We start from the raw sequence: 23,390 nt of genomic DNA on the forward strand, positions 1-23,390 counted from the left end.
CGTTCCTCTCTCATGGCCAGAGGGACCTTAAGACATCAAAGGGACAGATCCCTGCTTTCTCCTGGCATCCTTTCAGCCTGGGGAAAAGCAGCAGAATGGGGAAGGGGCCATAGATGGAGAAGTCTCCATGGTCTTCATCCCTCAGGTGGGGTGGTTCCATGGGGAAAAATGATTGCAGCCCCATCTCTGTGTGAGCACAAGGGGCTAAGCCAGGGAAAATGGGAATCTGTGGCTCTGCCTCATGTGCTGGGACAGTGGGGACGCAAAAACTGCTGTAATTTTCCATCCATTGCTTCTGTGTCTTGTCCAGTCCTATCTCCTGGGATATGGTCACTCAGGGAGTGCAGATGCAGAGAGCAAGTGCAGAAATTCAGTAGATGGGGAGAAAGTCAGCAACCCTGTGCAAAACCTGGGCTTCACAGGAGCCAGAGACAGGATGTGGAGGCAGAGCAAAAGAGCCATCTGCCTCCACTGAAGGGACATGGGGAAAGATGTCCCATCTCCCCAGCTGACCATCCTCAGAGGAGGGGACCTCGGCAGCAATGCCAGCAGCGAGCCAGCTCCAGATGGAGCCAAGCTGCTCAGCAGCCTTGGGTGCACCACAGATGGCCTGGACAGCTCTGTGCTGCTGGCTCCAGAGAACTGCCCTGAGTCACAGACAAGTTCTTTGCAGGTCTCAACCCGGTGCAGGCTCGGACCTGCTCCTCACACAACGATTCCAACGAGTTCACGTCCCTGTGCCACCATGGCCTGGGTGACAGAGCATCAGCATGTCCTGCCCTCAGTGTCCACTCAGATCCTGTTCAGCATGTGACACTGAGCCTCCCTGAATTACTTCTGGTTTGGGTTAGAGCACTGTCATAGTTTAAAAAAAAAATCATAAAAAAAACAAATTAATTTTACTGTAGAATTTTGTAGGCAATACACAGAACCTATTTTTTTTTCCCCTGGTACTCATCCACATTTCTAAATGTCTGGACCCTATTAAATGTCTAAATGTCCCATCCCTGGGAGTGCCCAAGACCAGGCTGGATGGGGTTTGGAGCAACCTGGTTTAGTGGAAGGTGTCCCTGCCCATGGCAGGGGGTTGGAACTAAATAATCTTTAAGGTCCCTTCCAACCCAAACCATTCTGTGATCCCGTGGTTCTCTGTCCATCCATCTCATGGGACATAAATCTGTCTTCTCTGGATCAGCAGCTCTTCACATGATTTTCTCTGAGCTGTCACATCATGTCTCGGAGACTTTGAGACCCTGGCATTGTTCTTTGCTCTCTTTCATGCACCTTCTGACATGCCCCAACACCCTTTTTGGAAGGGACCAAGAGATCCAAGGCCAGTCTCATGGGAAATCTGAATACTGTATTCTCCCCTCCACGTCCTGCTCTTATTTCCAAGATCTGCATTATTGAGTTGTTCTGTTTATCCACTGTCACCAAGAAAAATGCCTTATTTATAATGTGTACAAATAATGACAAATTCCCAGACTCTAACAATGAGTTCTGCATTCTCCTATAAAGTATTAATTTAGCTTCACAAAATCTATTTTCCATAAGTTGATTGCTATTAATGTCTCTGTTTTAATGAGTGTGCTATTCTTCAATTATAATCATAATATTACCCACAATCCCTAAATTTTTGGATCCCATTTCAGATGGATACTGTGCCTGAGACAGATGTAAGGCTGCTGTGCTTACACACACACACATACTCCTCTCTCCAGATTTGGGGAACTCTTCCACTTTTCCTAAAGAGCAATGATCCCAAATTAGTCTTAACCTACTCTTTTAAAACCCTTGCCTTCCAAATTGTTCTGTCTTGTTACTCTTGCACACATCTCACTTTGTTGGATGATGTATAGCAGGTTTTCCAGCTGCTGGGGTAATGAAAAGTATTTCATTAGGCTGGGATGTGGATTAAGGAACCAGGCTCTCTTCCAATTACAGAATACATGCGTTTATTGAAATTCCTGCATTATTATAAATAAATCTGTCATTTCGAGCTAGTAACAAACCAATACCATCAGGATTTATTATGGGTTTAGTAGACTCTGAATTTTGCTTTTTATTCATCTTTGCTGGTCTGAAGAAAAAAATTCCTACACTTTTCCTTTTTTTTTCTCTTGTATTTTTCAAATATTTAATATGCATTGCTTGCTGTCAATTTATCCTTTGTCCAGATTTCCACAGCAGCTTTTACTTTCCCTCTATAACAGACTGTTGTGGGGTTTTTTTGGTAGAGATTGGTGCATTTGGTTTGTGGTGGGGTTTTTTTTTTGTTAGATGAGGATTTTTTAGTACTTTTTCATTTATGGGTGTGAGGATATCTAGAAAACTGCTTTTAAAAGGCTCCTAATGATAGAATTTTGGAATCATAGAATGGTTTTGGAAGGGACCTTAAAGATCATCTTTTTCCAACCTCCTGCCATGGGCAGGGACACCCTCCACTAGACCAGACTGCTCAATGTCCCACCCAACCTGGCCTTGGACACTTCCATGGATGGGGCACCCACAATTTCTCTGGAAAACTTGTGTCAGCATCTCTCTGCTCTCACAGGTAAGAATTTCTTCCCAATATCCCATCTCACCCTGCTCTCTGGTAGTTTAAAGCCATTCCCTGTGTCCTGTCACTCCAGCCCTTATCACACACTTTCCTTGTGTCCAGTCCTTCTCCAGCTCTCATGGAGCTCCTTCGGGCACTGGAAAGTACTCTGAGATCTCCCTGGAGCCTTCTCCAGACTAAAAAACCTCAGGTCTTCCAGGTTGTCCTTTCATCCTTAACTCTACCTCAGCTTTTTTCTGTTTAAGCAGCCTTTCCAACAAATAGAAATGCTTAAATATCCCATTTTTAGAGTGTCAAATTTGTCTACATTGCCACACACAGACACCCCCTGCCCCAAGGAACCTATGTAGGAATACATTTGCCCTCACATCACTTCCAATCCCAAAGCCCAGCTTTACTCGTTTACCAGCTTTCAAACTAGACTAGGACAGATCTGGGCCATACATCAACAGAAGTAACCTCATCCAAATGGAGAAAAAAAACCCAAAAAAACAAAAAAACACCCCCAAAAACCCAAAGGAAAATAAATCAGAAAACCAACAAGAACAGGAAACCCCAGGGAAAGTATCAGAAAACAAATAACACTCCCCAGATGCTGTGCCTGGTCTCACACTCCCATGGCAGAAAAGCTGACAGTACAGCACTGAATGCAATATCAGGATAAAATCTATCCAGGGCCAAAGCCACACTTGGCACAGCCTGAAATCCATTTCTAGATGCACACAGAAAGTGCACAGTGATATTGAGGCAAGAAAAAAAAAATTAAAACAACCACCTTTTGCTCTTCAAAGACCTGGTCTGGTGCCTGCTTATTTATCCTGTTGGACTCAAAGAAAGCAACTGGATCAAAGCCATCCAGTTCTTGCTTTAAAAGCTGCTATAAATCACATAAAGGATGGGTGATGTGGATGTGCTGAGTCAGGAACTTGGTGTACATCACCTCAGAATAAGTCCAGATACACGTTTTAATGGAAAATGAAAATCTGGCCTTCATTACTACCGGTGATTATTAATTAATTAGTCATTACCAGTCATTAAAACACTCAAATGCTCCAAAGAGTATGTCCATTCCTCTGGTTTTAATATCCTCAGAAGAATAACTTTTCTTTCATCCTTTCCTTCCTCGATGCAGATCTCCCTAATTACCTCTTCTCGTTGCCCTGCAACCCTTTGACACGAACACCTCTGCACCCTTTGGGGATGGAGCTTGGAGATGGGTTGGGAAACCTATTTGGAGGTAGGAGGATGTGGCAGAAGAGCCATGAGCCTCTTCTCACTGATTCCCAGTGTGGATGTAGAATCCTGGAATGGTTTGGGTTGGAAGGGATCTTAAAGATCTCCTCGTTCCAGCCCCCTGCCATGGGCAGGGACACCTTCCACTATCCCAGGGTGCTCCAAGCCCTGTCCAGCCTGGCCTTGGATAATTCCAGGAATGGGGCAGCTTCTCTGGGCAACCTGTGCCAGGGCCTGGTGAATTTCTTCCTTGTATCTGGCCTGAATCTCCCCTCTTTTAGTTTTAAATCATTTCCCCTTATACTGTCACTTCATTCCCTTGTCCCAAGTCCCTTTCCAACTCTCCTGGAGCCTCTTCAGGCACTGGGGCTCCAGCCTTGGGAGAATTTCCATGGCCTCCTCTGGACTCATCCAGCAGCTCCACATCCTTGTGATGTTGGAAGTCCCAGAGTTGGATTTGTTGTTCCAGGTGATGTCTCACAATAATTCCTTGTGATTTTGGGTTGTCCCATTCATGGTTTGTGACTGTTTGAGCCTGTCCAGCATCACCTGCTGCAGATCCCACACTCAGAACCACTAAGAAAGATCTAATGGGATTTCTCCAAGGTCCAGGGAAACACATCTGAAAGAGTTTGGGTCTTGCTGGTTGCAGATACCTGCCCAGAAGTATTACCAAAAGCCTCATAGTTCAGTGCAGACTTGAAATCCTTAAACTCAAATCCTTAAATTTCAAAATTCAGTCACTGGATTTTGCCATCTAAAGATTATTTCACTGGCAGCAGTTCAAATTACAAAGCAGATAGATTGAAAAAGGGCGTCTTTCACATTTGAATGCAAAATTCATTCACTGTGGGCCTGATGAAAAGCTCTGGAAGACAATGGGCTATTAATGAACAGGTCCATAAGGGAAGGAACATTTGTGTGTTAGTGTGTGCCAGCCTGTAGGTTCAGGTTTCATTTGTAAAGCAGTAGAAAAGCCTTTGACTCTGCCAAAAAAAAAATACACTGGGTTTGTGCTGGGAAATCCGTGCTCAAAGCTCAGAGGCAAAGAAAAGGAGCAGAATTTGAGTTCTTCACAAATATTGAATCCAGGTACGCTAATAAGAGAGCAGAATTATTTCCAGGCGGTCTCCAGAGTGGAGGCAAGAAAGAGGAAACTCTACTAAAGGGAAAACGTGGGCAGAATATTAGAGGAGAGTGTAGTCAGCATGATTACAACCCAGTCAAAAAGGAATTGTAGAAATCCTCAAACCAGACTGGCGTAAAAAACACTGTATGAGGAGGGTGAGCAGGGAACCTGACAAGTTGGTTCTGTCTCTAACGTCCATGGTCAGATTTATCTCCGGTGTAATTCCAATGATGCTGCACAGGAAAATGTCTCACCATATGTTACAACATGACTCTGAACATCATTTGAGCACTTGATGGGGAAAAGCAATTAAGCACTGTCTTGTAGATTTAAACAGGAGCTAAGCACATGCTTAAGGACTTGTTCAAACAGAAATGCTGCTCTGAACAGGAATTTTCACAAATGGAGAGCTTTTGTTGTGGGAAGAACCACGGGGAAGAGAGAGTTTTTAAAATTGGGGTAGATTTTTGAGATCTGAGAAATACAAGGAATCTCCAGTCATTTTTTCCGACCCAAACAACCCTGTGGTTCCCTGACTGTTATTGTTTCACACGGGCCATTCCCCCTTCTCCAACCAGGAGAGTGCTTGGCATGGGTCCAGCTGGCAGATTGATTATTAATTTGGAGAACAAACCAGAGATGAAGTCAAAGTTAATCCTTTTTGTGGGATTCCCAAAAGCAATTTTCATTTCCAGCTAAAGGCTGCCCCAAAGCACCTTTCAGATGCTTTGGCTCTGCACAATAGCCCGGGACACAAAGAAAAACCCTGCAATCCTATTTCTGCAAAAAGTGTGTCAGAGTCACTGTTTGTGCAGGACCTCGGGGCTGAATTAAAGAGTGGAGGGTTCCTAAGAGAAAGGGACATGAAAAGGTTTTCAGCTCTGGAAAAAAATAGGGTGATTAAAAATAAAATAAAATAAAATAAATCTTTGATTGGCTGCTACAGCAGTTACAAAGGATCTCATGCCAGAGAGGTAAATGTTGAAATTCATTAAACTCTAAGCTAAATATGGGTTTAAATCAATCTTTAACACTGCAGCTGCTTGGAATGTTTTGGACACCCTCAGTACCAAAGCAGTGATCACGCTTTGCTTAGTTGAGACCTTCCTAAGAACTTAATAAAACCAGCAAAACTCTTTCACAGGGGTCATTCTGTTATCCAAGAGATAATTTTCCCTTTCTGTGATCAATCCACTGGTTCAAAGATGGTCTGAGCTCTCATTTATGCTGCTGAAAATCCTGAGAGACATCTCACACATCCAGCAAGGCAGTGTAGGCTTACTGGAGCAAAACCAAACCTGCTGGACAAATCCTGCACTTCTGAGCCTCTGAATTTGAAATGTACCACAAGTTTGGTAAATCCATGTGGCTCAAAAATGAAATCTGAAGTTCCAATGAAATAAAGGACAGCCCAGCAATTTCCCTACATTCATTTAAGGAAATCAAGCATCATCAACCTTATTTTTAGCTCAAGGCCAAGAAAGCCAAATGTGTCCTGGGCTCCTGGGCTGGATCCTCACGGTGTGGGCAGGTCAAGGGAGAGCAGTGTCCCCCTCTACTCTGGTGAGACCCAACCTGCAGTGCTGAATTCAGTTCTGGGATCCTCAGCACAGGAAAGATGTGGACCTGTTGGAATAAGTCCAGACAAGGCCATGGAGATGCTTCAGGGGCTGGAGCCCCTCTGCTCCGGAGCCCAGCTGGGAGAGCTGGGAATGTCCAGCTCCAGGAAGAGCTTAGAGCCCCTTCAGGGGCTCCAGGAGAGCTGGAGAAGGAATTTGGACGAGAGAATGGAGTGACAGGGCAAAGGGAATTATTTAAAACTACAAGAGGAGAGATTCAGACTAAATAGAAGAAAGAAATTCTTCCCTGTGAGGGTGGTGATGCCCTGGCACAGGGTGCCCAGAGAAGCTGTGGCTGCCCCATCTCTGGAATTGTCCAAGGCCAGGTTGGATGGGGCTTAGAGCAACCTGGGAAAGTAGAAGGTTGCCCTGCCCATGGAATGAGATGACTTTGAAGGTCCCTTCCAACCCAACCCATTCTGTGAAAAGGAAACTGAAGCACACAGAGGAGATGGGAATGGATACAGGCGTATAAGAGGGCACTCACAGAGCTCTGATAATTGGAATAAGCAGTCAATAAATACATCCACACATCCCTTAGCTGAGTTTCCTGGTTTCTTTACAGAAATTAAAAACAAAAAACACTATAAAACTTCCTGCTCAACTACTCCGATTACTCACTTTCCTTACAAGTTTTGCTTAGCCCTTTTTCTCACATCTACCCCAGGAACACAGGCCTGGAACTGAACAGAACAATATTCTGTCAGTCTGAAAGGATCAATCATCAGAGTAGCAGCTATTATTAAATTAGCTCTTTAGGAAAAAAAAAAATCAATGAAAATGGAAAATGTGGAAAAGGAAGAAAAAGCATACTCTTGATCCAGTTGCTTGGTGCAAGGAAATTAAATCAGAGCAGAAATAATAATTTGATTTTATTTCTCAGAGACCCCTAATTCAAGGTGTTTAGGGTGATTTCCTTCAGAACTGACAGAAGCAGAATCAAGACAACAGTGATTTAAGAAAAGTTCCGTGATCTGTGGGAAATTAGGAATATTTGGGACTTCCTTTTTATGTACGTGTGGAAGAGAGGGACAGGAAAAGACATAAGGAGGTGACAAGCAGGCCCGTTGCCCAGCTGTGAATTCATGAGCACAGCAAGCTGAATTGCAGCATTTTCAGAGGAAAAGGTTACTTTCTATCTGCAAATTAGGCCCAGGGGAAAAAAAAAAACAACAACAACAAAAAAAAAGAAGGAACAGCCCATATGCAGCCTCTAGTCTGAAGCCTTAATTAACATAAACAATGTTCAAATGCACAAAGAAATAGATCTTACCATTGAAATAAAGCATATGGCTGGCTAAATACCCTGAAGATTATCTGGAGATAATCTTTTCAGGCACCAGAAGTGCAGCTGATGCTGAGCTCTAATGATTCTCATCACAAGGCCAGGCCATCCCACCAGAGAGGGAGCTCAGCACTTCCCACCATCATCAGCCTCCTGGGTTTGCCTCCTGCCTTTCAAATCCAGAGCTTGTGGTGGAGAATTAATGAGCACTTTCCCTCTTTACATCCCCACTGCACTGCTCCAGAAGAAGGCCTGAAATGCAGGAATCATATCCTGAAGGAGAAACTTGTGCCATGGATTGGTCTCCAAGGAGCTGCTTCAGTCAGGGTTGTGTTGGATGGGGATTGGAGCAGCTTTGTTTAGTGGGAGGTGTCCCTGCCCATGGCAGGGGGATGGAACTGGGTGATCTTTAAGGTCCCTCCCAACCCAAACCATTCTGTGGTTTTATGGAAGGGTGAGGTGGGGGAGAAATTTGCCACTGGGCCCACAGCCAATTTCCTTGTGTTCCCCTGCCAAAGTTCTTTCCCACAGGACAGATATTTCATTGGGATGAGCCCCCAGAAGGATTCCTCTGTCCCATTCAATATTCCACTGAACAATCCTGAACGTGTCAGAACTTTCATACAGAAAATGTGACACCATGGCCTAGGCAGAGGAGGAATGGAGAAACCAAAGGCACTCGGCCTTGTGCCTGTGGTCTCTAAATCAGAAATTGATGTGGAAATCCCTGTGAGGTGTCACAATGTTCCAAACCAGTTCAAAAACCCCTGATCACAAACTCAGGGGAGTATTCCTTCCTGACCCATCCCTGGAAGTGTCCAAGGCCAGGCTGGATCAGGCTGGGAGCAACTTGGGATAGTGGTAGTTTCTGTCCCATGGCAGGGGCTTGGAACTCAGTGATCTTTAAGAACCCTTCCAATCCAAACCATTGTGTTTGAATTACCCCAGTTTTAATGGTTGTTTAATAATTACAAATCTGGTGGCTCCCACAGCACTTAGTTAGGACCAGAACTTGAAGTATCATGAGGGATTTTTTTTGTTTGTTTGTTTTTTTGGGTTTTTTTTTTTTTTTGGTTTTGAGGTGGTTTTTTTTTGTTGGTTTTTGGTGGGATTTTTTTGTGGTTTTTTTTTTCCTGTAAGGCATATTTGAAGTCCTTTTGTCCTGTGTATTTTTTTTCCTTTTAAAGGATGACATTTTCCAGTTCCTCTACAGAACCCTGTGAAACAGAAACAGAAAAGCTGACAGCTCCCTATAATCCCTTAGCTTCATGGCTTTAAGAAGAAAAAAGGAAAATAATTCTCATATTTAGCCACACTGCAAACTGTGCTATCATCAGGTCAGCTCATGGCGGTGGCTGCAGAAGATGACCTTGGACTGCTTCCATGGAATCATCAAATCATGGAATTGTTAAGGTTGGAAAAAGATCCTTTAAATCATCAAATCCAACCATCAACCACCACCATGTACACTACTAAACCATGTCCTCAAGCGCCACATCCACACATTTTTTGATCTCTCTCAGGGATGGTGTCTCCACCATTTCCCTGGGCAGCCTTTTCCAATGCTTGACCACCCTTTCCATGAAGAAATTTTTCCAGATATCCAACCTAAATCTCCAATGGTGCAACTTGAGGCTGTTTCTTCTCATCCTGTCATTTGTTACCTGGGAGAAATATCTGACACCCACCTTGCAAAAATCTCCTTTCAGTCTATTTTCACAACAGATCAACAATTTATTCATCCAAGTCTTTATCCTCTGCTCTTAAATTTCTTATTGCTATCCAGAGCCAAAAACACCTTTACAGTATTTCTGGAATCCATTCAGTCTAAGAAATCCAGGCCATAACTCCTAGATTAGGAACTATGAGAAAGATTGCAAAGAAGATTTATAAATAAAAACAAAAATTATGTAATATTGTAAATAAATGTGTAATCATTCTAATAATGTGTAATATTCTAAATAAATTTTATAAATAAGATATATTTTGGGGTGAAACTGCTTCATTTGATCTTCTCTGCTACCAGAGTATCAGAACAATAAAAATTATAGAATCATCAAATAGTTTGGGTTGAAGAAGATGTTTAAGTCCCACTGATAACACAGAACTGCAAAACCTACCACTAAACTGTGTCCCCAAGTGCCACATCTACATATCTTTTAAATCCCTCCAGTGTTGGGATTTTCCCTGTCTTGCCTAAACTCATTGGGCATCAAGATCACCTTGGGAAAAGGCAAAAACAGGAGCTACTGCGAAAATATTGTAAGCAGAAGTTGGAGCTTTCTGAAGCCAATTTTTCCAAGTGGAGGGAAGTGTATCAGTGGGACAAAAGGGGGATGGAAAGATGAGCAGGAGGATGGCTGCTCTCATTATCATACAGGGCTGCTTTCCAGCAGAGGACAAGGTGAGAGCAGCAAGTGATGGATCTGCCTCCCTCCCACCCCTACGTGACATTCACAGCTGCTTATCCAGGACTTTCAGGATGCTTCTCTCCAGGGGCAGCTCCTTGGGTGTCCTTGAGCTTGCATGGAAATGTTTTGGCAGGTCCTGCATGGCAAGTACCGGAGCCAGGGCTGGGCTGTTGTCCCCTCGTTGTACCACCCTGCAGGACCCTCCTGAAACTGCCTGTTTGAGCAAACACTGCGTGTTGTGTGCATGTTCCAGCTGGACACACAGATATTCTGCTCACTCCCTCAGCCTCCATGTCAGCTTTCCTGCTATGATTTCCCAATTACCACAAGATGCCAGAGACTTGGGGCTGGTTTTGCAGTTATTCCCTCTCCAGCTAGGAAGGATCAAACTGGATCATGGCCCAAAAGATTGGACTCTGCTTTTCTGTTTAAAAAAGGATTCAGCTCCACATCAGGAATTAACCTGTAGCTGGTCCAGGCAATCCTTTTTCTCTACCCTGAATAAGAGCCAGTCATCCTAGAATCACTCGTGAGAAACTGGGAAATTTTCTTGTTTTCACAGAAAACAGCAATCAATGCACCCAAGGGATAAGCAGCAGCTTTGCCACATGTACCAAAAATATTCCAGGGAAAATCCTCCAAAGAACCGAGTGCATTAGTAGGATCCACCATCTCCTGCACCAGGATATCGTAGTCCCATGCTCAAGCCTCATGGGAAAGATGGGAAGAATGAAAAAAACAAGGTAGGGAATGATTTTGCTGAGCATAGCAGGTGCCAATAGAAATGTAGGATGTTGCAGCCAAGAGTGAGTGAGCTGGAAACGCTCCCTTTGGCTGCTCAAGGATGTACAAATGCACTTGGATTAAAGGCTGGGAGAGCAATGAAAACACCTGGGAGGAGATGTCTCACTCACATCCTCTGTTCTCACATGTCCTGTCTGCTGCTCAGCACTTCCAGCTCCGTGGATGGCCCCAGCTGAGCCTAAAATCCCTCAGAGCCCCCAAACCAGACCTCATCAGCCAGAGCTCAGGGGAGCAGAAGGATTGACATGACCACAACCATCACCCCATGGTTGCTTACATCAAACCCTGGCAATGGTTTGGGGATTTTGGAATTGTCCACTTGGGGATTTTGAACCCAAAATTTCTGGTGCATGGGACTGAAAGGAGAGAGGGAGATGAAAGTTTGTTGCTAGCTCTGAACAGAGAGCCTGCAAGTCCCAGCTCTCATCCAGATCTCCTGTCCCTTGTGCCCTCTGTTTTACAGACTCCCCCTCTCTGAAATACCCATCTTGATGCTCTTCCCAGCTTTCCATGGCAAAGCCAGGGATGGAGCCAGGCAGATTGCCTCCTGTCTACCTCTAAACAGCACTTCCAAAAGAGCAAACAAACAGTGCTGCCGACATCCCAGCCCTGTCTCCGAGAGCACAGGAGGCCCCAGGGCCAGGTTGGGAAGAAGGATGGCTCTCCCGCTTCCAAAACCCCAGCTCCAGGGTATGCTGCTTCTCAGAAACCTAAATCAGAACATTTTAATGGCTGAGCACAGGGCTAGAGGATAAAGAGACAAAGAAAAATAAATCAGGTGGATGACAGAGGGGCTGGGAATGGGAGGAGGTAGCAGACGGTAAAAGAAATTAAATCAAGAAGCAAAATTAAGGTGCTGCAGGCAAAGATGAAGATGGTGGATTAAAGATTAACTGTAACCAAGATGGAAATGCGGCCCTTTAAAGGTACAAATCGCTTCAGTGCATTTCACAAAACCTACACAAATCTCCTAAGAATAACGTTTTCACAGATGCAGCTAGTTTACAGTAACAGAGATATCTGGACCTAAGAACTCGGGATGGTTTCACGCTCTGGTGTTTCCAGCTGAGAAGGGGAATTAAAAGCAAAGGGAAGGCAATCACCCTAAAAAGCTGAAAGCCCTGCACTGAAGTAAAGGAGAGGGGATGCAAGCAGTCATTAGGGAAGGGTTTGGCACTGTACAGATAAATTCTGGGGCTATTTTCAAATCACTCTGAATCCAGGGGAGCTGCTGAGCCCTTTGGGGCTGTCTGCTCACTGAGCATTTCCTAATTTATCTCCTGCCAGCCAGCTCCAAAGGAATAGTGGGTGAGCTCAACATGGGAGTACACCTTTCACACCTGCTCCTTCACAGCCCCAAGAAAGAGACAGCTCAGCCAACATCCCCATCAAAGTGGAGCAGGTGGAGCAGGTTCACCCCTGGGCTCCAGCCCTGGGAGTAGAGGATCCTTGTCCCATCACAGCACACCAGGTTTTTTGCACTGCTGCACATTCCTGTCCCGGGATCACTGGGAGAAAGGTCTTTAATGCATTGCCACCTCCTTTTAGCACCAGCAACTCACATTTTCCACTGGAGCATCTAAGACCCTGTTCCTGGGAGAGTGAGGCGGGTGGAGGAACTGGATGAGGTTGTGAGGTTCATTTTTTTAAAACCCTGAGGTGTTTTTTTCAAACATTCTAATAAGAGTTTCCTGGGTGATATGGACCTAGGGGCAACCACAAAAGAAGCATGGAATGGTTTGGGTTGGAAGGGGCATTTCAAGCTCATTGTAATGAGCAATGACCAACTTAGACCAGGTTGCTCAAAGCTACATCCAACCTGACCTTGGACACTCCCAAAGATGTGGAAGCCATGACCTGGCTGTGTGAACCTGTCCCTTATGGTACAACCCTTCTCCTGTGACAAACACAGCCTTGAGCCTTGCTGTTCCTGGCAGGATTCCCATGAGCAGAACCTCAGGGAAACATCAAAATCAAACTCAACATGCACTTCAAGCCTCCAGCAGAACACCAGAGAGATCTGAGCCAGGTGAGAGTAGGACAACACAGGTACACAGCCACACAGGGACATGGGGATGCTGCTCTGAAGATGAGAAGGTTTAGCCAGTGTTAGCTCAGCTCACCACACTTTTTTCTCTACCATTGCTTTTCTTTGGTCCTTCCTTTCTCTTTGGACTTCTCTTCCTCTGCACACCATGAAATGAGCATTTCATGGGAGTGGAGCAGCCAAGTGAAGCTGAGCTGGCAGCTCCTTGAACATGTGGAATGCCTCCCTCATTCCCAGCTCGAATTTTGGAAAGCAACATCTGCCTGCTCCTGAAGGTCATTTGGATCCTGGATCAGGGATGCTGCACCACCTCCTCATTGCTATGCTGTGCCTGGAGCAGCCATAAATGTCCTGTCACATGAAATGCCGCTTCATTACAAGTTTTGGGAGGGAGGGAGGCAAATAAAATGCAAAGCAAACGGCAAAAAACCCACTCTGACGGGACCAGCATGACTCCTGCTCTTACTTACATGGGTGTAGAAAGGAATCCAGAGGTTTTGCTTTGGATTTGCACTTGCACAGGGGAGGAAACCTGTGGGAAATCGAGATGATGCTAACGCAGTGAGGGGGCTGGCACAGCCATGGCTAAATAAATGCTAATAAATAAATAAATGCTGATGTTTAAGATCGTGCTGCCCCCTCTCCTTGAACATGCCGTTCCCAGCCCTCCTGGGGGCTGATCTAATGTTGTCTCACCAGGGGGGTCGATGTAAACATCTCCCTGGTGGGCAGGGCCCGGATGGATCAGAGGGAAGAGGGTGAGATCCCTCGGGAGGAGTGGGAACACAGCAGCAGTGAGGCAGCTGGATTCAGGCTGCCAGGCTGCCGGGAATGGTAACTTGGCACAGCTTGGCAGCTGTGAGGATGCAGGGATGCAGGGATTCAGGGATGCAGGGAGCCACTGGCAGCAAAGCAGAGGATTGTAGTGAAGCTAGAAAACAGCAGAGCAAACCTCCCTTCTCCAGCCCGCATGGGCAGCAGCTGCAAACACAAATCAAGCTCCAGACCTGCAGAGCTGGCAGAGGTTTTCCTGCAGGAAGATTTCCCCTGCCATGCAATCCCAGTGGTTTTAAGTGGACTGCATGACAGTGCTCAGGTCTGCTCTAATTCCTGCCTTTCTGCCATGGATGTCTGGGAGGAAAGGCGTGGAGCCATAGCACCCCAGCAATTTTGCAAGGAGCAGGAATAAGGAGCAGGTGCTGAGCTGAGCAACACGGATCTGCTTGTGCTTTTCTCAGGAAAGCAGGTCACGAGAGAGGAGGGGGAGTCCTTTCCCAGCCTTGCTACTGCAAATATGTTTAACCAAAGCCACGCTGGTACCCAAACGCTCTGCCGGTCCCTCTGGAGCTCATGCAAAGAGGGATTGCTATCAAAACCTTTTAAAGCCACTTTCTGCTAACAAAAATGCTTGCAGAGGTACAAGCTGGTGGAAACCTCTCTACTCCCAGCAATATTTCTTCATTAGGCTTTCTCCTCTCTCCTCCCCATCCTGCTGTATCTCTGTACATCTGGAAGCAGAAAGGACAGAGAGTTCCCCAAAAACCCCAGGCAGTGGACTTGGCTTTTGTTCTGTTCTGTTCTATTCTATTCTATTCTATTCTATTCTATTCTATTCTATTCTATTCCACTCCACTCCACTCCACTCCACTCCACTCCACTCCACTCCATTCCCACTTTCAGTGACACCCCTACCTTCAGTCACCCACCTTTCCCAAATTGGACAGATGTTGCAGCATCTGTGCAAGCTCGCACTTAACTGTCTGCTGTGCTTTATGTGCTGAGGTTCAGCTGAGGTGCAGTGACAGGTTTGGGAGAGCATTCATTCCAAAGGGAGTTTCTGACTTCCCACTTAGTGAGAAGATGTGGAATATTCCTCAGCTAATTAAATACTTGCCAATTATAAGGCAGCACTGATGATGACTGTGCTGGATAAAGCAATTTTTACTGAAAAATGTCTCCGCTCTCCTGTCTGGGCTTTGCAGCACCGGGAGTGGCCTTTCTTGCAGGAATTGCTGATCGTGCAGCAGCAGGCACAGTCCTAGGGGTGAAATGTCCTTTATTTCCTGCCCATCCACCCCCACCACAACCTGCCCAGCACTAAAATGCACAGAAACCACTGCCAAACACATCTATCTCTGCCTCCTCCCTTGGCAGGGTGATCATTTCAGCCCTTCCTCTGCACCTCCTGAAGACCTGAACAGATTCCCTGGGCTCTGCTTCCACACTGGAACATCCTTCCAGAGGGAAAACCAGTTCCTGCTGCTCAAAGGCTTGTGGTGCAGGGATCAGCACTGGGTCTATAGCTCCCAAGCTGGGAAATTCAGAAGTCCCCCTGAGCCTCACTGATATCTCATGGATTAAGCCAGTAACAGCTGAATGCACTCAACCCTCCTGGCACTCTCTTAGCCAGGGCCCAGGGGAGGCAGGGAGCACAGGGATAAAGCCAGGCAGTATCACCATCACAGATGAAATGCAGATGAAATCCCAGCAGGAAGCTTTTATCCTCTGTCTCAGGACTGTTCATTGCCAGGGTGCTTTCTCTGAAAGCCAAGCTGGCACCTGGAGCCAGGAATCTCCAAAGGAGGAGCTCAGATTGCAGAGGGTGGGAAAAGGGAGAATCCTGCTGCTGCAGCTCCTTCCATCCCAGCCAGGAAGGTGGGCAGAGGGGAATGTCCAGAGGAGAGAAGCAGATAAGCATCAGAATAAGGAATAAAGGAATAAACAGTGAAGATTTTGCAGAGAAGAAACTTTCTTGAGCCACCAAGGAAGCAGAACAACGTGGGGAGAGAGACAGAGAGTCTGGAAATCAAAGGGGGTCTGAGTGTGTGGAGAAAGTTGATCAGAACATTTAGTTTGACACTCAGGAGTCTTGAAAGGAAAAAAGTTTGGAAACCACAGTGCTAAGGTGTAAATCTGGCAGTTTCCTCCCCAGCCCATGCAAAATGTCCCTGCCAGCAGTGCTGGCTCGTGAATCAAGGTCATCCACACAGACTGAGCAGCGAGCAGACAGGTAGGTTAGGACCAAAGGGATGAAGCTGCTGGTCCCAGCCTTCATCTGCCCAAGGGTAACAGAACTGAGCAGGAAAAGTACAGTGGATGTGACAGCTCCCACTCCATCCTCCTGTTTGATCTTCCTTTCTTTCCTGAGATGACAGGAGGTGTCAGAGTGAAGGAGCACCGCTCACAAGCTGGGGGCTCCCAGGCCACCTCTTCTGAAAGCTTTTCTGGGGAGGGGGGGAGGCCAGGAGGACAAAAATAAATGCTCCTTGTTCAGGGGACCTGAGAGCGGGTCCCCACGTCGCTCCTGCTTCAGAGCAGCAGAAAATGTTCTGAGAGTTCCTGTCAGTTCTGCTGCATTTTGAAGCCGCCTCACCCCTGCAAGCCTCCAAAGCAAAGTGACACTTGTCATTGGACCAACACTGCTCCCTCCTAAACCCTCCAGAAACACTAATCTGGGTGAAGGCAAATGTGAAAGAAAATTCAGAGCTGTAAGTGACCTAGAAAAGGAGACTTTTTTTTTTTTTTTGTTCAGCTCCAGTTGCAATAACAGCACACTGAAAGCTGTGAAATGCTGGGGCATGACAGTAATAGGAGTCATGTAAGTCCTGGTCCACAGACTGCAGCAGCAGCTCTTTGCTGGAGAGAGAACAGGCAGGACAACCTCAGCTGCATCCCAGATCCCAGGAGGAGCTGGCAGAGCTGGCAATTAGCAAAAGCTTCTTTTGGACTTGTAAACTGAGCAAGTTGAGTAGAAATGAGCTGGGAAATGCCCGGTGCTGTGATACCGTTTCTGACAACACTTGAGAGGTGCTGATGCCTGAGTGGAGACAAACACAGCAGCCCAGAAGCGGGGGTGGAGAAGGGGAGTTCTTTTTATAGCTACCTGGAAAAAAAAAATCAAAACATTTTTGTCCCACAGACAGGATATTCCTGGGAACACCATGTTGGAATCCACCTCATTATCACTTCAAACTGAATTTTAGGGAGCATTTCTTTACACAGAGGGTTGTCAAACACTGGAACAGGCTTCCCAGAGAGGTGGTCAATGTCTCAAGCCTGTCAGTGTTTGAGAGGCATTTGGAAAACCCTCTTAAGAACTTTTAGATAGCCCTGAACTGGTGGGGCAGAGGGAGCTGATGATTGTTTTAAGTCCCTTTTAACAGAAAATTCTGTTCTATTCTATTCTATTCTATTCTATTCTATTCTATTCTATTCTATTCTATTCTATTCTATTCCATTCCATTCCATTCCATTCTATTCCATCCCAATGGCAATTCTGAGATTCTGCCCCTGCCCTGTTCCATGTGTCTCATGCAAAACATCTTTAATCTCCCTCCTCACCCTGAGTGGTTTCTCCTGGGAACGAGCAGCAAATTCTCTCCTGGCACTCATCAGTGCGACTTTAATGACTGAAAAAATCCTTGGACTGCAACACAGCCACAGCCATGTGTGTGCTTTCCTCATCCCTGCATTCACACTGGATCACCATGTCTTGGGCATGTTTAAATTACACCTTAGACATCAAAAATCCCTTCCCTCCAGGTACCTTTGTAGCTGAAGGATGATTTTCCCAGCCAGGACCTAGATCCTGCAGTAATGCTGGACACAGGGAGCTCCCTCCACTCTCCTTGTGTTGTTCCACGTGCAGTAGCTCTGGAGACACCTTTTTCTTGGATTTTAGGCATTTGCATCACAGAGTTCTGCCTCCCTCATCAGCACCAGTAACCAATCAGTCCCTTGGAACTTATTTTAAATGTCAGGAAACTCTCCAGCACTGTTTTGACCAATACTTGGGATTCCGGGACTGGAAAAAATCTGTCTGAACACAATTCCCAGCAGCAGCGATACATTACTGCAGCTTCAATTTGGGCTGGCATGGAAGATTAAAGGTAAAGATATCCCAGCTGACAGCCAAAAAAAAACCTGCAACAGCCCTTTGCCCAGGCCCCAGCCTAGGATTATGGGTGAAAAAAAGTCACTGGCATATTGATTATCCCTGGGATAATCCTGTATCAGGAATTTTACTGAGGTTTGAAGATTCCTTCCTTAATATTTGACACGAGCTCTACGCACCATTAAATAAATAATAACCACAGCTAAAAAGGAATAGCATTCTCTTGGATCCCAGCTCCTCTGGGCTCCTTTTCTCCCAGTACAGGCCACAGTTAACTTTTAATCAGAGACACCAGCAGAGCCGTGAGAGAGGGCAGGAGAGCTGAGTTGTGGCTCTGCTCTGCTCCTCCTGGGTGAGAGAGGATAAAGCACTCCCTGGTCTTCTTCTTCCCCACCTGAAAATGACACAGTTCTGGTTCTGGGGACAGCCCATCACTCATCAGTGCAAGTATGACCCTTTCCATTTTTGTCTCCTTGGCTGGCTGGTGGTGGATTGCATCCATCACCCAAAAATGAGGGGGACTGATGTGATTCCCACCCATTTTGCTATGTGCGATGCCTCAGGTTTTGGCTTTTATATTTTTCAGATTCTGTGCTGCTTTAGTGTGTAATTCTGAGCTTCATATTAGGGGATAGCAAGCTCTCTTCCCAGACTAGGTAAACAAAAAAATTCCTTCTCTAGCTGGGGACCAAGGACAAATTATCCAAATTTCAGACTCAAGAGCACAAAAAAAGGCGGACTGGAGAGAGAAAAACAAGAAGGATAGGACTTCATGGGCTAAAGCTGTAATCGGACAATTAACTCCAATATACAAATGGACCAGAATTTATAGAAGTGTGAGACCCCGTGACTGGTCGTGCATTTTGTGACCATTTTGGTTCATCTTGGGTGTAGCCCTGGCTGGGCTCTTGTGCTGCCCAGGGTGTATCCATTGAGGCCTTTTAATAAATCCCTACTTTATTCTTTAACTCTGTCCAGTCTCTGTTCTAGGTCAGCCTTCTCAAGGCATCACCTGCACTTCCATCCTCAGCAGCAAGAATGGCTCTCCTCAAATCTGGGAGGATCAAGGCTCTTGCTGGGTCAGGCTTCAGGCCACCACCATAAAATCACAGAGTGGTTTGGGTTGGAAGGAACCTGAAAGATCATCTCATTCCAACCCCTTTCCACAGACAGAGACACCTTCCACTACCCGAGGTTGATCCAAGCCCTGTCCAAGCTGGCCTTGGACACTTCCAGAGATGGGGCAACCACAGCTTCTCTGGGCACCCTGTGCCATGGCCTCCCCACCCTCAACCTGCCATGCACCAGGTTCTGGTAGAGGGTGAATTTATTCCCTCAGAAACAGTCAGCAAACCCCCTCCTGACATCCCACCAACATTCTACATGTCCATTAAACTCCCTGAAGATGCAATTCTGGCCTGAAGCAGAAGGGAGCTCTGGGAGATGAACACTCATCTTCCAACTGGTCAGTGCTGTAATTGAATTAAAGGATTTGCAAAGCCCTGGAAAGAGCCTTGACAAGTCTGAAAATCGTTCTATTCCGTGAAATTGGTCTTTCTGACCTCACTGCATCAGTTATTTTTCTGACTGAGGGTTAAAGTGCATCCAAATAAATCTGATGGACCGGACACAGAGGATTTGTCCTCTCCGGGAGTTTTGCTCATTGCCTTTCAGGATGGCCACTGGGAGAATCTGTCGAGCTCCACATCAAGTTGGCTGTCAGAGCAGGCTGGATATTCCATGTTTTTGTTAATCCTCTTTGCCAGGGGGCTGAGAGGCCATGGAGAGCTCAGGTGGGATGCACAGGTTGGTGTCTCGTGCCCTCACGTGAGCAATCTCCCTGAGTCTCCTCATTCTACCTCATGAAGACCAAAATTCACATGGTGACACTCCCTGCTGCCCACACAAAACAAAAAACACGAAGGGAGCTCCTCTGGGTGACCAGTCTGACCATCAAACTCACCTTTAGATAACCAGTTCTCAGTGATTAATAGGAATACTTATTTTTGCTCACTAACAAGAGCTCCCTGCTCCCAGATTTCCTGACATTTCGAAGAGCTGTCTGATGTTATTTAGCACAGCAGACTCGGGGAAAACTGAGGCACAAAGCTTACACTGATTTGCCCAGACACACAGAAAGTTCATCATTAGACAAGGGCTGCATCCTGGGCACAGTGGCCTCTTTTTGCTGCTGTTTTAGCAGAACATTTCATCTTCTAGCATAGTGCACAAGCAGTCAGGTGAAAATGAACACAAGTCCTCTTCTCCTCTTTAAAACAGGGGCAAACTTTCCCCATCCTTATTCGCAGTGTGCCAGTTCAGGAGCTTTTTCCACCACATCCATCAGCCCTACCTTGTCCATCCTGCCAGTCCATCACCTTTGAGCAATGGCATGGACTCAAGAGCCTGCACCCTGACCATTTCCCATGGAATCTCATCATGAGAATGAGGTGTCTGAGACTAGAATGGACAAAATAGATAAAATTAGATATTAAGGAGAAATTCTTCCCTGGGAGGTGTCGGGGTCGTGTTGGCAAGACCCCAACACTGTGAAAGTCCTTTTTTCCCTAGCCCGGCAGCCAAAGAAAAGGTCTGGAATGTGTGAAGCTGAGTTTTCAAGGTTGTTTATTTCTTCTTATCTATAATAGTTTCTCTCTGACCTGCCAAGGTCCACCTAGTAAAGAAGCCATGGCAGTCTGCCCCGAGCCCCGTGCGTCTTCCACATTATATACTCAAAATTACGTGTACCATGTTTACAGTTCCCGTACCAATACCTAAAATCTATGTTGGAAAGTGTGTCCCTATCCTAGACCAATAGAAAAGTGTCACTATCACACCGAGACATGGAGGACAAAAAGAAGGAAGAAAAGGCTAGGGCATGCCCAGATTCCTCCATCTTGTAACCCTGAATTACATTCTAAAAACCCAAAAATTCTACTTTTTCACCCTGTGTCAATTCCCTTATTACACTACTCGAATCCTTTTGGCTTGTAATTCCTCAGATAAGGTTGGCAGCCTCTCCCATGGGCTAAAATCGAAGCCACAGGTGTTTTTGACTTGTTGCCAAGATCCCTGAGCCCCCTGCCAGGGTCTTGAGGCATCTGGAGCAGCCAAAGGAATGCTGTGAACTCTGACAGGGAGGGTGGTGAGGCCCTGGCACAGGTTGCCCAGAGAAGCTGTGGCTGCCCCTGGATCCCTGGGAAACCTGGGGTAGTGGAAGGTGTCCCTGCCCATGGAAGAGGGTTGGAATGGGATGATCTTGAAGGTCCCTCTCTACTCAAACCATTCTCTGATTCTATGATGAAGTTTTAGAAACACAAAATTTATTTTGGTTGTGGTGGATACTGCTGTTTCTGGCTTGCAGTTCAAGGATTCATTAAAAAATGAGGCATTCTAAGAAGTTCATCTGAACTTGCCTCAGTCTTGCAAGGAGTTGAACAAAAACACCTGATGGGCAAACTTCTTCTTGTGTCCTTAGCAAAGATAAAACATAAAATATCACCTGCTCAAACATCTACCTAGTGCTGATGGTCTGGGCTTTGTCCAGCCCTGGACCTGAGGCACTTGTGGTCATAACACACCTTCCTCAAATCATGCACAGGCTGCTCTGGAGCCCTCAGCTCCCAGCAAAGACAGTATTCCAGAGGACAGAGACAGAACCATTTGGAAAGTGGTGCTCTGTACCCAGACAGGATTTCTTGTGCCCATAAAGGCAGAATAAATCAATCCAGAAAAGAAGGAAATGGAGATAATGTGACTCCACTCTGAATTTCACCCACAGAGGGTGCAGAGCATTCTGCTGGTGCAGCTCTTTGTGTCTCCTCCGTGCACCTGAGCCTGCCTTGAAGCTGGTTCAAAGCTGCACCCTGTCAAGTCACTGGAGCTAGAGCACACCAAAATCAGGGAGCAGATTTCCCCAATCTGCTTTTTTCCTCACACTTCAAGGCTTGCAGCTGTGACCCAAAGCTCTCCACCAGCACACACAGATGCCTGGGCTGTGTTGTTACAGCCTGGAGTCTCCTCAGGCAACCTGGGAAGTCAAGTTGGATTTCCACCACAAGCCTTCCACCACAAGCCACCCTCAGCAGCCTGGCATGTCCACGAAGATGGCTCCAGGAGAGCTGGCAGGGATGGCAAGACAGTGATGAAGCCACAGAATCACGGAACTGTTGGTTGGAAAAGATCCTCAAACCCAACTCTTGACCCAGCACTGCCATGTTCACCACTAAACCTCGACCCCAAGTGCCACATCTATGCATCCTTTAAATCCCTCTGGGGATGGTGACTCAGCCACCAGCCTGGGCTGCCTGTTCCAGGGCTTGACAACTCTTTCCATGAAGTAATATTCCCTAATATCCAATCTAAACCTTCCCTGGTGTGACTTGAGGCTGTTTCCTCCTGTCCTGTTGCTTGTTAACTGGGAAAACAGCTTGACCCTCACTTGGCTGCCCCCTCCTCCCCTGTCAGGGACTTGTGGAGAGCCAGAAAGTTCCCCCTGAGCCTCCTTTTCTCCAGGCTGAACCACCCCCCCCCTCCCCCAGCTCCCTCAGCTGCTCCTGGTGCTTGTTTGTTTGTTTTTTTTTTTTTTTCAGGATACACAACACAAACACATGTGAACACAGAAACCATGCTGAACCTCACGAGGCTCCAGCTCTCACCCTCAGCACTGAGCTGGGGTTGGGAATCACATCACTGAACCCAAAGCCCCTTCCCAGTGGGAGCATCCTCCAGGTGTCAGTGTCTGGCTTCTGCCAGGTCTGTAGAGAGAATTATTTTGTTCCACCCATATTCCTGACCTGGCTAGGGAAGCAAGGGAACATTTGATTCAGGGCCTCTGAATCCTCTGTCCTCTCCCCTTTTCCCTTCTGTCAAAAGGCATTAAGCCCTGCTCTGCTGGCAGGCAGCAAAGGCCATGTGTTCTCCTGCTCAGCTCAGATTCTCTGCATTGTGTGCTGTGAAAGGTACTGGAGAACTATCCAGCACCTGCTTTCCCAGTTCCATGGACAATTCTGACCACTGGGAAGCAGCTCAGAAAAGGCCAAGGGAGTTTAACTCCTATCCCAAACAGGGATGGACACAGCCCTGTGCTCTGCTGCTTTGTGCTGACAGAATTGGCCACCTCTTTCCTGAAACAGCTGGAATCCAGGTAAAAACTCCCAGGTAGAGGTGTCCTTGTAACAAAGGAGGTGTCTGGCAAAACAGCCTCCTGAAATCTGCCCTTCTTTGTGCTCCCAGCAGCCCCAAAGCCCAGGCTGAGCAGGGACAAATCCTCAGGCCCTGGAGGTGTGACTGGGTTTCACTGCATTGCCCTGTTTTGTCTGCTCTTACCCAGGGCTAGAAAAAGCCTCCTGGGACCACAATTCCATCTGCCTGGCTGCACATTGCGAGTGCAGTCAGACAGGCTGAAT

The 23,390-nt window shown here is 46.5% G+C and overlaps 1 protein-coding gene across 6 annotated transcripts in view; it reads right to left on the reverse strand.

Moving 5' to 3' along the window:
• Positions 1-23,390, reverse strand: part of ADGRB1 (adhesion G protein-coupled receptor B1) — a 280,695-nt gene that overhangs the window by 87,190 nt on the left and 170,115 nt on the right. The gene's annotated exons all lie outside the window — the stretch shown is intronic.

The sequence above is a fragment of the Anomalospiza imberbis genome, chromosome 1 (assembly GCF_031753505.1).
Source record: "Anomalospiza imberbis isolate Cuckoo-Finch-1a 21T00152 chromosome 1, ASM3175350v1, whole genome shotgun sequence".
Taxonomy (NCBI): Eukaryota; Metazoa; Chordata; class Aves; order Passeriformes; family Viduidae; genus Anomalospiza; species Anomalospiza imberbis.